Source organism: Pinus tabuliformis, chromosome J (genome assembly GCF_031772625.1).
Source record: "Pinus tabuliformis cultivar Carrire ecotype Pingquan chromosome J, CPIR1, whole genome shotgun sequence".
NCBI lineage: Eukaryota > Viridiplantae > Streptophyta > Pinopsida > Pinales > Pinaceae > Pinus > Pinus tabuliformis.
Genome location: NC_142295.1, coordinates 1,111,931,712 through 1,111,944,660, shown reverse-complemented (window position 1 = coordinate 1,111,944,660; position 12,949 = coordinate 1,111,931,712).

Below are 12,949 nucleotides of genomic sequence, written 5' to 3'. Positions count from 1 at the left end.
ATTATTTCTAGCTCATTGGCAAGATAAGAAAAATCCATTGCAGATATTTGTTGAATATAATTCAATGAAAATGAACCCCAATGAAACAGTTCAAGAATTCACATCAAGATTTAATACAGTGTTCAATTCTATACCTGATGATATGAAACCTCCACCTGGTTTGGCTCTTCTTCATTATCCTGATGCTTTCAATCTAGATATGGCCTACTAGCTCAGAGAAAGGGATCAAACTACTCTTGAAGAGATGCAATGGAATGCAATCAGTGTTGAAGCCAATTTGCTCGTTAAGAAGTCAAAATCAGAGCTAGAAAGAGTGGAGAAGAGAGTTTCTTTTAGAGAAGAAACTGCATCATCTTTTGATGCAAAGCTTGACAGTCTGATAAAAACTATGGAAAGTGTTAAGGGCCTAAATCTACCTCAAGCTGAGAAAGGCAGTTCTAGGGTAACATTAAACCACGCTTAACCTAGTAGCTAGCCCTACTAGGCTGGGAGAGGGCTCTCTCCTTGTCAATATCAATGAAAATTTATCAAGGAAAACTTGAGATCACTCATATAAAAACTAATTTTAGGCTAGGTATGTTTGCTCTGAGGAATTTGTTTGAATTTAATGGTTGGTTGCTGGATCAAATGGGGAAGGAAACTTTGGGTCTGGGAAATCAACACAGATTTGCAAAGGTTTCTGTGGGGCGAGGTAGGCAAGTGTTTTAGCACTTCAGATTAGGTGCAATGGTGAGTCTTGAGACTGGTGAAGAGTTGGAGAGGGCATGAATGTGTCATGAGTCCTCTTCAAATAGTAGAAAACATGTAAAACTAATGAAACGTTAAGGTAGAGCACTGCAACATCAATGATTTCCACCTTTATACTTGATTCATTTAGTTAAGCAGAAAAGAGAGAGATAATGGCACACATAAATATATGATAACTTGAATCACAGAAGGAAAAACAATACTAAGTCACCTTGCCACAAGAATCGCACAAAATGTTGCAAACCCTGGTCTATTTCCTTGCCAAACTGCAGAGATGATGTACAATAGTGCTCAAAGCATTCACAAGAGTCCAAACTTTACAAATGATTAAGAAAGTACAAGATATAGGCATCATACCACCCATGCTAACCATTACGGGTCGAATCCATTAGTCTAGAGCTGTTTCAACAAGATCTAAACTAGGAATTGAAAAATAGGCAGTGGAACAGCTTGCCTCTAAAACTATGGAAATTGATTCATTCAGTTCAAAACCACCTATACATGATGTATCTACCTCCTTGAGTCAATTTTCATCATTTTTACATCAAAGAACATCAATTTACATCATGAGTTTTACCATGAGAGAGAAAAAGTCAAACGAAAAAACTAGGCGAAAATTTTGAGTTTTGAGAAAAATTGACAAAATTTTCTCCTATGCATAGCGCCATTTTTCAGTGCGTATCACTTTTTCCAAGCTGAGTTTGGATGCATTCCCCTTCACCAAATTTTCTCCAAGATGGATTCTTCGAAATATCTAACTGTCTACTTTCTAGGACAAGTGGAATTTTTGAATTTGGTGTCCATTTGCTCCTCCAAAAATGCAATCTCCCAAGACTACTTCCTGTGTGGCAAAAAAGTGGATAAAGGGCATTTTTTGAGGTGTTTTTGGCCCTTTTGGAGGTCCAAAACTTTTCAAAATTTCCTAGTAGTTTTTGAGGATGCGTAAATTTTCATAAGGAATCCAAAAATGCCAAGTTTTCTTCAAATTAAGGTCCCTATCAAAAGCGAGTGCCGGTGGCGCTACGCACCTGTTGGAAAAGCTTGTGTGCGTATCACCACTGATTCTGTGCGTAGCTCCGTTTTCAGATAAAGTTTTGGAGGCCTTCCTGGTGTCACAATTGGGTGCACGATAGCTCGTTGGAAATATAATTGAGTCTACTTTCCAAAACAACTTGAATTTTTCAATTTGGATTTCATTTTCCCTATCAAAAATCAAATCTCCCAAGATTGGTCAAAATGTACAAAATGAGGCTATCTAAAAGAAGAGTGCTATTGCAATTAATTTTTGAAGGTCTTCCTCAACTCCAAATTGAGCTCATGATAGCTCATTGGAAATATATTTTTGTCTAGTTATATTTTAACTCATCAAGGAAGTCATTTGGCCAATCAAGCTAGGAGACATCTTGATTTCCCCAAGGACACTTCAAAGGTGCATCAATTCTCCTTAGGCAACTGTATTTTTCACATTTCTCTAAAACCATGACACCTGTGTAAAAAGTGAAGGATTTTTTCTTCCTTGGCCTATTGTGGAAAAAAACCTCTCTCACTTTCTCCAAATTCATTTTTTCTTGCTCAAAAACATCATTTGAGTAAAACCTATCCCGATGTGTGGAACATGGGATTTGTCGAAATGAAGTGAAATGAATTGGATAAGGGGCTTCTAAATTCTTGAGAAAATTTTGGGAAGTAGGAAGGGATGTTAGGAATAGGGGAAAGTGGAATTTCAAATATTGAGTGAGGGGAAGGGGTCCAGAAGGGCAAAACTCAGGCCTAGCCTAGAAAATTGTCAAATTGTAGCAAGAAACTAGGGTTTGTGGGAAAATGAGGAATTTGAGGGATATCAGTGATGGGAAGTGTTTAATAATGTAAATTAATGATAGGGGAAGGTGAATGAGCATCAAGATACAAGTTTTGTAGATGATTTGACCATCTAAGAGAAATTACCTTCAAAACCCTAGGAGAGGTAAATGAGACTTACCCAAGTACAACTGAAGCACGAACAAGGTGTAAAATGACCCATTGGAACTTGAAATGATGATGAAAACTCTTTGAATGATGGTACACTCAGCTGAATGGTGGCATGGACTGACATTTGGAAAACTTTGAAATGAGTGAAAACAGACCCTAGACCTAATACCTAATGACCAAATTTTACTTGAAGACTCACTAAAATGAAAAAATTTCACCTTGACACCTTAAAATCATTTTGTAAGAGCATGTTTGATCACTGGAGGAAGGCTTCAAAGAATGAAACTAACATTGGCTCCAATGGGGATGGTAGCTCCTTGGAGGTGTCAAGAACCGCAGATCTTTGGTAGAGCAGACCAGTGCCTTATCCTTTGGGCATGGAGTCAAAAATTCAATCTGAAGTGCATGACTGAAAACTGATGACTTGACGACACAAACTAACTCAATACTAAAACACAACTGACAATCTGGAAAATATGCTCAAAATAGAGCTTATTCAATAAAACCTACTCTAACTGTTCCATTCATCACCTGATCAAGTGAAATGAAACAACCAATGCAACCAAGTAAGCATTCTAGATGCTATTTGCATTCTCCACAAGTGCTTGCTTATGAACAACAAGAAAGAACTACTGAAAGGCAACTCCCATGAAAACTTGTAAATAGATTCGTTGAATGATATGGATTCTCTATCTAACTCCAAAAACACTGCATAAGGATCTTGAAATTCACGCACACTTGGACTTAGCTCATCCAATGGATTACTTTTCTTCTCCTCGTACCATGAATGAAAACTTTCATCTAAGCTTTGTGACGAGACTCCTACTGAAAATGACAAAGAAACCAGCTTCTAGATCAAGTTTGTATCGGTCTTGTTTCAAGCTCACATGTTGCCAATGGAGAAGGACTTTGACTGCAGACATCATCTAACACATCAGCCACTGGATCATGAAAAACTTGAAAAGTCTGTTGCAACCCATTTTCTATTGGCTCCGATGAGATTGCATGATTTCCTATAGGTTGCTCATTTGAAGATATACTATGCATTTTTCCTTTCAAAAATTGAAATGATTCAAAACAAAATGGTACGGAATCATCTTGCATCATTTGATCATGTGGTCCAGCTTCCAAATCTTCATTTGCAACTTGACAATCAATGGCATTTGGAGGCTGCAACTCTGGATATGAAAAGTCTTGAACAAGTTTTTCATTGCCCTCAAGATGGTCCAAATCAAGACTCATCGACAGTTGATATCTGATTGTATGAAAGTTGTCTCTGATGAACTGAAACGAAGCAAAATAAAAAAGCAAAGATCCTTCACTTCCTTCAAAATTTTCTACACTTTCCTTGTCACTTCCATAGCTGATATGAAATGGCTAATCATTGTACTCGAACTGCTGAAAGTGAACTTCCTCGTCCCACAAACTATCTGCTGATAATTTGTCTGCAAGATTAGCATCTGTTTGGAGAACATAATCATCATCATCATACTGATCAAACTGAGGCAAATCATCATTATAAAAGACATCATCAAGCATGCGTGTCATATCAACAGCTCTCTCTTCTCCAAGATGATCTATAAAACAATCATTATCAGATCTATGACAACTGGGATAAGAAACAAAATGTTTAGGATCAGCAACTTGTTCTTCTTCAATCAGCGAGCCATGGGCTTGAACATCATAATCATTCCTTGTAGTGATCTTATGCATCATCTCTTCCACTGCACTTACCAAAATGTCGAGCTTTACCTCTAAGGATGTCGATTCCTCCGGATCTATGTTCTTCACCTCTTCTTCCTTCAACTTTGCCCTTTTGATCAGCAAATGAGCCTCTACATCTACTGCATTGTTTTGCATCTCTTCAATTGTTGCAAGGTTCCTTTCTCTCACCTGAAACTCCATTTCTGGATCAAAGGCACCTGGTAGTGCAAGAGAGCGGAGCCAGGAGGAGGTATTATATTAACAGGAATTGAATAATAAACTTGGTTAAATCTGGCAGAAAACTATTGTATTGTCTCCCCTGGAAATATCTTCAACTGGTTATACTCTTCTATAATAAAGAAAGGGTTCTGTCTGACCACCCACCTGTCGAGGAAAACTTTGAGGAACTGCAAGATATCTGAAATGCTCGCATCAAGCAGGGTTTTGAACCAACTCTTGACTTTGCCTTGCAAAGAAAGAGCAAAAAGCCTAATACTAACATCTTCTTCATCAACTTCAAAAAGGTTGAGAAAAGACTCAAAATTCAATACATGTCTCTCAGCAGTGATGTTGTTACAATCACCATCAAATCTTGGTAGATATAGGTCATGAATTTTAGGGAAAGCATGGGATATAGGAGGTAAAATCATAGGCTTGTATCGATCTAGAATTTTACAAGGTATAGAGGTATGTACAGAAGGTATAGAATCAGTCTTGGTCTCTTGAGGCTCATTAGTTTGAAGACGTCATCACAAGCTTTAGAAAAAGGGTCTTTATCAAGCTCAAAGGCATGCAAATCTTTGGTATTCACAATATTCAAAGGGAAGGAATCAAATGCAGGCCGACGATCTTTTCTCAAATAAAATATACTTTGTAAAACCTTCTTGACATTCTCGGGAAAAGAGAAGAAATAATTTATAATAAAGAACATAATGTCTTGGATAAAATTCCAACTTGAATACCTGATCTTTCCATATTGTCCTTCCATGTTTCTGCTAGTCGGGTTCATCCTCCAGTGGAGTCCTTGGATCTGATCTCGAAACTGACTTAGAGTTGCCAGGTGAATGATTTCATCTTTCCTGTGTCTGATCATTGTCCACCATAAACATTCAGATCTAAACTTGATTAAATTTTGCTGAGGAACATACAACTACGATCCCCAGTATCATATCCACTATGTTAGGGCTTAAATCTACCTCAGACTGAGAAAGGCAGGTCTAGGGTAACATAAAACCATGCTTAACTTGGTAGCTAGCCCTACCAGGTCAGGAGAGGGCTCTCTCCTTGTCATTCTCAATGAAAATTTATCAAGGAAAACTTGAGATGACTGATATAAAAATTAATTTTAGGTTAGGTATGCTTGCTCCTAGGAATTTGTTTGAATTTAATGGTTGGTTGTTGGATCAAATGGGGAAGGCAACTTTTGGTCCGCGAAATCAACACAGATTTGCAAAGGTTTCTGTGGGGCGAGGTAGGCAAGTGTTTTAGCACTTCAGATTAGGTTTAATGGTGAGTCTTGAGACTGGTGAGTAGTTGGAGAGGGAATGAATGTGTCATGAGTCTTCTTCAAACAGTAGAAAACATGTAAAACTAATGAAACCCTAAGTTAGAGCATTGCAACATCAATGATTTCCACCTTTATACTTGATTCATTTAGTTAAGAAAAAAGAGAGAGATAATGGCACACATAAACATATGATAACTTGAATCACAGAAGGAAAAACAATACTAAGTCACCTTGCCACAAGAATCACACAAAATGCTGCAAACCCTGGTCTATTTCCTTGCCAAACTGCAGAGATGATGTACAATAGTGCTCAAAGCATTCACAAGAGTCCAACCTTTACAAATGACTAAGAAAGTACAAGATATAGGTATAAAACCACCCATGCTAACCATTAAGGGTCGAATCCATGAGTCTAGGAATTGTTTGAACAAGATCTAAACTAGGAACTGAAAAATAGGCAGTGGAACAGCTTGCCTCTAAAACTATGGAAACTGATTCATTCAGTTCAAAACCACCTATACATGATGAATCTACCTCATTGAGTCAATTTTCGTCATTTTTACATCAAAGAACATCAATTTACATCATGAGTTTGACCATGAGAGAGAAAAAGTCAAACTCAAAATAAACTCGGCGAAAATTTTGAGTTTTGAGCAAAATTGACAAAATTTTCTCCTATGCGTAGCACCATTTTTTCTGTGCATATCACTTTTTCACAACCTAAATTTTGAGGTCTTTCCCTTCACCAAATATTCTCCAATATGGCTTATTGGAAAGGTATATCTCTCTACTTTCTAGGACAAGTGGAATTGTTGAATTTGGTGTCCAATTGCTCGTCCAAAAATACAATCTCCCAACACTGCTTCTTGTGTGGCAAAAAAGTGGCAGAAAGGGAATTTTTGGCCCTTTTGGAGGTCCAAAACTTGTCAAAATTTTGTAATAATTTTTGAGCATGCATAACTTTTCATAAGGAATCCAAAAATGCCAAGTTTTCTTCAAATGGAGGTACCTATCAAAAGCGAGCGCCGGTGGCACTACGCACCTGTTGGAAAAGCCTGTGTGCGTAGCGCCACTGATTCTGTGCGTAGTGCCGTTTTCAGATCAAGTTGTAGAGGCCTTCCCGGTGTCCAAATAAGGTTCATGATAGCTCATTGGAAATATTATTGAGTATAATTTCCAACAAAACTTGAATTTTTCAATTTTGAGTTTGTTTTTTATATCAAAAGTCAAATCTCCCAAGACTGGTCAAAATGTGCAAAATGAGGCTGTCTAAAGGCAGAGTGTTGTTGCAGTCAACTTGTGAAGGTCTTCCTCAACTCCAAATTGAGGTCACGATAGCTCATTGGAAAGATATTTGTGTCTAGTTATCATTTAACTCATCGAGGAAGTTATTTGGCCAACCAAGCTAGGAGAAATCTTGATTTTCCCAAAGTCACTTCAAAGGTGCATCAATTCTCCTGAGGCAATTGTATTTTTGACATTTCTCGAAAACCATGACACCTGTGTAAGAAGTGAAGGAGGTTTTTCTTCCTTGGCCTATTGTAAAATGAAGGGGATAAGGGCTTATAAATTTTTGAGAAAATTTTAATAAGTAGGGAGGGATGTTAGGAAAGAGGGGAAAGTGGAATTTCAAATATTGAGTGAGGGGAAGGGGTCCAAATGGGAAAAACACAAGCCTAGCCTAGAAAATTGTCAAATTGTAGCAAGAAATTAGGGTTTGTGGGAAAATGAGGAATTTGAGGGAAATCAATGATGGAAAGTGTTTAATAAGGTACATTAAGGATAGGGGAAGGTGAATGAGCATCAGGATACAAGTTTTTTTTATGATTTGACCATACAAGAGAAATTACCTTCAAAACCCTAGGAGAGGGAAATGAGACTTACCCATGTACAACTCTAGCACGAACAAGGTGTAAAATGACCCACTGGAACCTAAAATGATGATAACAATGTTGGCATTATGATTTCTGGTTTGGCTCTATGGTTCATGTGTTGTACTTGATGGCAACTCATACAGGTGGCAAAACTTTGATCAGGCTCTCAAAATGATAAAAACTAAGAGGTCCGCATGTGCTCAGTGAAAAGCATGCATACCCGCAGGTACGTCGTGCAGGAAATGCGGACATACCCGCAGGTTACCCGTTCAGAAGGTGCGGTCCCCTAGTTCACTCACTTCAAGGCAGAGAAGCGCGCTCATATGGGGTTTCTTATGTATGGCCCGTGGTATTTAGCCCGTTGTTCATGATCCTATGGTTTTGGCCCGTGGTATAGAATCTAATTTAGCCCCGGTTTGGATCCCTTGTTTTGGTTATTTGATGGTTTTGTCCCATGGTGTGAATGAGGGCTTGACTATAAATAGGGAAGGAGATCACTTGACCAAGGTATCTTTTGCAAATTGAATATCTTAAGATCTGAAATATTGGGTTATCGGTTTAAAAGATTGATCTATATAAAAGTGAACTTGAAAGTGAATCTATGAAGTGTGATCTCTCGGGCGCATGATCAGATCTGGGCATCTGACTATCTGTGGCACACTGGTTGATTGCCAAGCTGGCCCTAATCAGAGGTTCGCAGGTGATTAATGGTGCAAGTGCGGGGGTACGCACAGCAGAAGAAGGCACAGTGCGTGGGTACGCAGCGCGACAGAAGTCCAGGTGCAGTGGTTCGCAGTGAAGAGAAAGCAGAAGCACGGAGGTACGCTGTGCGACAGAAGCCGCAGGTGCCGGGACACAGTGAAAGTATGCGGCGCTCTAGAAGAAGTAACTGCGGAGGCACAGTGAAAGTACGAGGCGTGATAGAAGCAGTGACTGCGGAGGCACAGTGAAAGTACGCGGCGCGACAGAAGCAGTGGGTGCGGGGGCACAGTATAGGTACGCGACGCATTTAAAGGCACAGTGCGTGGATACGCAGTGCTGTTCAAGGCTCTATGTGGGGATACACAAAGGTGCATGAGGTGAAGTGCGTAGCAACGCATGCCAGATAAAGAAAAACTGCGGATTTGTATTAAGGCATTTATTTGACTGACCTTTCTCTGTTGATAATGTGTTCCAGATTTTGTTTACTGATCTTGTTACTGCAGTTGACTGGGTGATTTACTTGTACATGATGATCACTTGATGTTTATGGATCCAGTTTGAAAATTTATGAAAAGTGATCCTTGAAAGAAAAGTAGGGGGTTGTAGCTCCCTTCCAGGAGAGACTGGAAAACGAGAGAGAGTTGTAGCTCTCTGCAGGTTGCAGCCTGCGTACTGGTAAAGGACTGCACCATTTCAAAATCTTTGTAAAAGGAGTTTCTAATTTGAAAGAAGATAGAGACATATTGCAGCAGGTGGTTTTCACCCACATTGGGTTTCCACCTTATATCTGGTGTTCTTTGGTGTGACTATCTGTTTTTCTTGTTCATGCTCATTATTTTATGGTACTGACATAAAAAAATAATTCAAAGTATAAATAAGGAAGATTTATTAAAAGAACTTGATAATACTGATTCACCCCCCCCCAGTATTATTTCCAACAATTGGTATCAGAGCAGGTCCTTCAGAGAAGCTTGATTGCTTGAAGGAAGATCACTCATCATGAGCAACTACGAGAGGGAAGCATCAATCAGGCCACCAATTTTTGATGGGACAAACTTCAATTATTGGAAGGTAAGAGTTACTGCCTATCTTCAATCTCTTGGTACAGAAGTTTGGGATATCATAGATACAGGCTACACTTTTCCTTCAACTACTCCTACAGATCCGGCCGAAAAGAAGAAATATGAAACAAATGCTAAAGCAGTCAATACTCTGCTGGGATGCTTATCTCAAACAGAATTTGTGAAGGTTATGCAATATAAATCCGCAAAAGAAATATGGGACAAGATTGTCTTGAGCTACGAAGGAGATGAACAGGTAAAGCGTGCTAAACTTCAAACCCTCAGGATTCAGTATGAGAATCTCAGAATGTATAATGATGAAAGTGTGGCTAACTATTTCCTTCGGGTAGACGAGATTGTTAATTACATGAAAAACTTGGGTGAAGAAATAAAAGAGGCTATTGTGGTTGAAAAAGTTCTAAGATCATTGTCCCCCAAGTTTGAATCTAAAGTGTCTGCAATAGAAGAAAAGGAAAATCTACGAACTCTTACTATGTCTCAGCTACACGGAATTCTAACTGCTTATGAAATGAGAAAGGGAGGTCCATCAGACAGGAGAGAAGCTGCTTTCAAGGTTTCAGGCAAAGGAGACTACTATGAAGCAAGTCACGTGCCAGAAGAAGAAGAAGAATCAAATTTTGTCAGAAATCTTCAACGGGGTACTGGAAGGTTCAGAGGTAAGTTACCTTTTAAATGTTTTGCTTGTGGAAGAGTAGGTCATTATGCTACGAAATGTCCTCATAAGGATAAGATTGACAAAGGAAAGGAACCTGCTAGATGGAACAAGAAACAGAATGCAAATAAGAAAAGCTACTACACTCATGAAGATAGTGATGGTCTATCAAATAATGATGAAGATGAACGAGGTAATGACTATAGACTTTTAATGGCATTTGAAGATGATGATTACATGGATGCTATAGATGTGGATAGCTTTTATGAAGAAATTTCTAGACTCAAGACATGTATAGAAGAAAAGAATATGATCATTGATACCCTACAATTTCAAATTGATGAAAAAGAAAAATATCTTGAAAAGTTAGAAGGTGAAATTGTTGGTCTTAGAAAAGAGATTGAGAAAACAAAGGCTATTAATCTTAAGTTTGTCAAAGGATCTGAAACTCTGGATGAGATCATCAATGTACAGCGTTCTCCTCTAAACAAAACAGGTTTGGGCTATAATGGAGAAACTTCTCAACCATCCACCTCAAAGAGTTATCTTGATGCAGCAAGAAGGAATGAGCAAAATCACAATGGAGATCACCAGGTAAAACAGGGATGAGTGACATCAAGAACAAACAAGGACTATCAGGTAAACCAGGGGCAATCCGTCTTAAGGATGAACAAAAGCTACAACCAGCCACAGGTAAAATCCTCTCAATTTGCTTCAAGAATGGATGGCAATAGAAATTACAATCATTTGGCCGGAAGATTTGATAACCGCAGAAGTTTCTTCAATGGACAATGCTTCTCTTGCCATAACTTTGGTCACAAAGCAGCTCAATGTGTTGCATATAAAACAATCATGACTAGAGAAGCTCAAAAACAAAGAAGTATGGCCAGGATTACAAAAAGGACCTATAACAACTTTTCGGCTCTTGAAAATGAAGTTGAATGTTCTATTTGCAATAACTTTGGTCATGAAGATTCTGAATGCAGGAGCAGGTTTCAGCAAATAAAGGAACAAGCCTCAAGCACCAAAACATGGAGAATAAAGGAACCACAAACAGAAAGATGTGGGATAGCATTTTATGCAGAGGGACAGGAAAATCTATGGTACATTGACAATGGATGTTCAAAGCATATGACAGGTGATAAAGAAAAACTTGAATCATATTCTGCTTTAGAAAAGGGAAAGAAAGTTTCTTTTGGAAATGATACTCCTGCAGCTATAAAAGGAAAAGGCACTGCTCAGTTAAAAGAAAAGGTCAAAGCTGGAAATGTTTTGTATGTTGATGGATTGAAGCATAATCTTCTGAGTGTTAGCTAGATGTGTGATCAAGGAACCGAGGTGATATTTAGATCAAATGGATGTCTTGTTCGTGATCTTGATACAGGTGAAACAGTGATCAAAGGTAAAAGAACTCCAAATAATCTATACATATTTGAAGAAGGACAACAACAATGCTATCTGAGCAAGGATGATGAACACTGGTTATGGCACCGGAGGTTGGGGCATCTAAGCTTTTCACAAATAAGGAAAGCATGCAAATATCAGGCAGTTCGTGGTCTTCTAGATATCAAAATTCCAGACAACACCATATGCAAATCATGTCAGTTTGGAAAGCAAACCAGAACTAACTTTCCGGAGAAGGAAGGATCAGCTAGCATGCCTCTTGAGCTAGTACATACAGATGTATGTGGTCCATTCAGGAAAAGTACACCTCGAGGAGAAGAATACTTGATATTATTCATTGACGATTTCTCCAGGTTTGTCTGGTTAGGACTTATGAAGCACAAAGATGAAGCATTCGAAAAATTCAAAACCTTTAAAGCCTTGGTTGAAAATGAATCAGGATACAAAATTAAGTGCCTCAGGTCCGACAGAGGTGGGGAGTTTACCTCAAATGAATTTTTCGATTTCTGTGAAGAACATGGGATAAGAAGAGAATTCTCTACAGCTAGAACTCCTCAGCAAAATGGAGTGGTGGAAAGAATGAACAGAATAGTTCAACAAATGGCTCGTGCTATGCTTGATGAGTCTGGAACTCCCACAACTTTTTGGGGTGAAGCTGCATATGCTGCGGTTGTTATTCTCAACAAAACAAATGTCCGGGTGAACAGCACTCAAACCCCTCATGAGCTCTGGTATGGTGAGACTCCTTCGGTAAAGCACTTCAAAATCTTTGGGAGCAAATGCTATATTAAGAATACTGATGAGCAACTTGGCAAACTTGAACCTAGAGCAGATGAAGGCATTCTTCTTGGTTATTCTCCACACAGGAAAGCATACAAGTGCTACAATTAAAGACTTGGAAGAATTGTTGACAGCATTGATGTAGTGGTTGATGAGAAGGGATACATTCCTAGGCAAGTAAATCATGAAAATATCGAAGAAGATGAAGACTACCCTCAAAGACATAATGATGAAGAAGAAGAACCTCAAGAAGAACCAGAGGAGCAGATAAGGATAGAAGAGAAGACTCCATCCAGGTATGCTCAGAAGAATCATCCAGAATCTCAGATTTTGGGGCAGAAAGAAGCAGGTGTACAAACAAGAAGAACAATTGCAGAAGCTTCAAGCTATTTGGCATTACTCTCTTCCACTGAACCACAAAATGTGAAAGAGGCATGCAAAGATGAATGTTGGGTCAAAGCAATGGATGAAGAACTTGAGCAGATCGAAAAGAACAACACTTGGGAGTTGGTTCCTAGACCAAAGGATA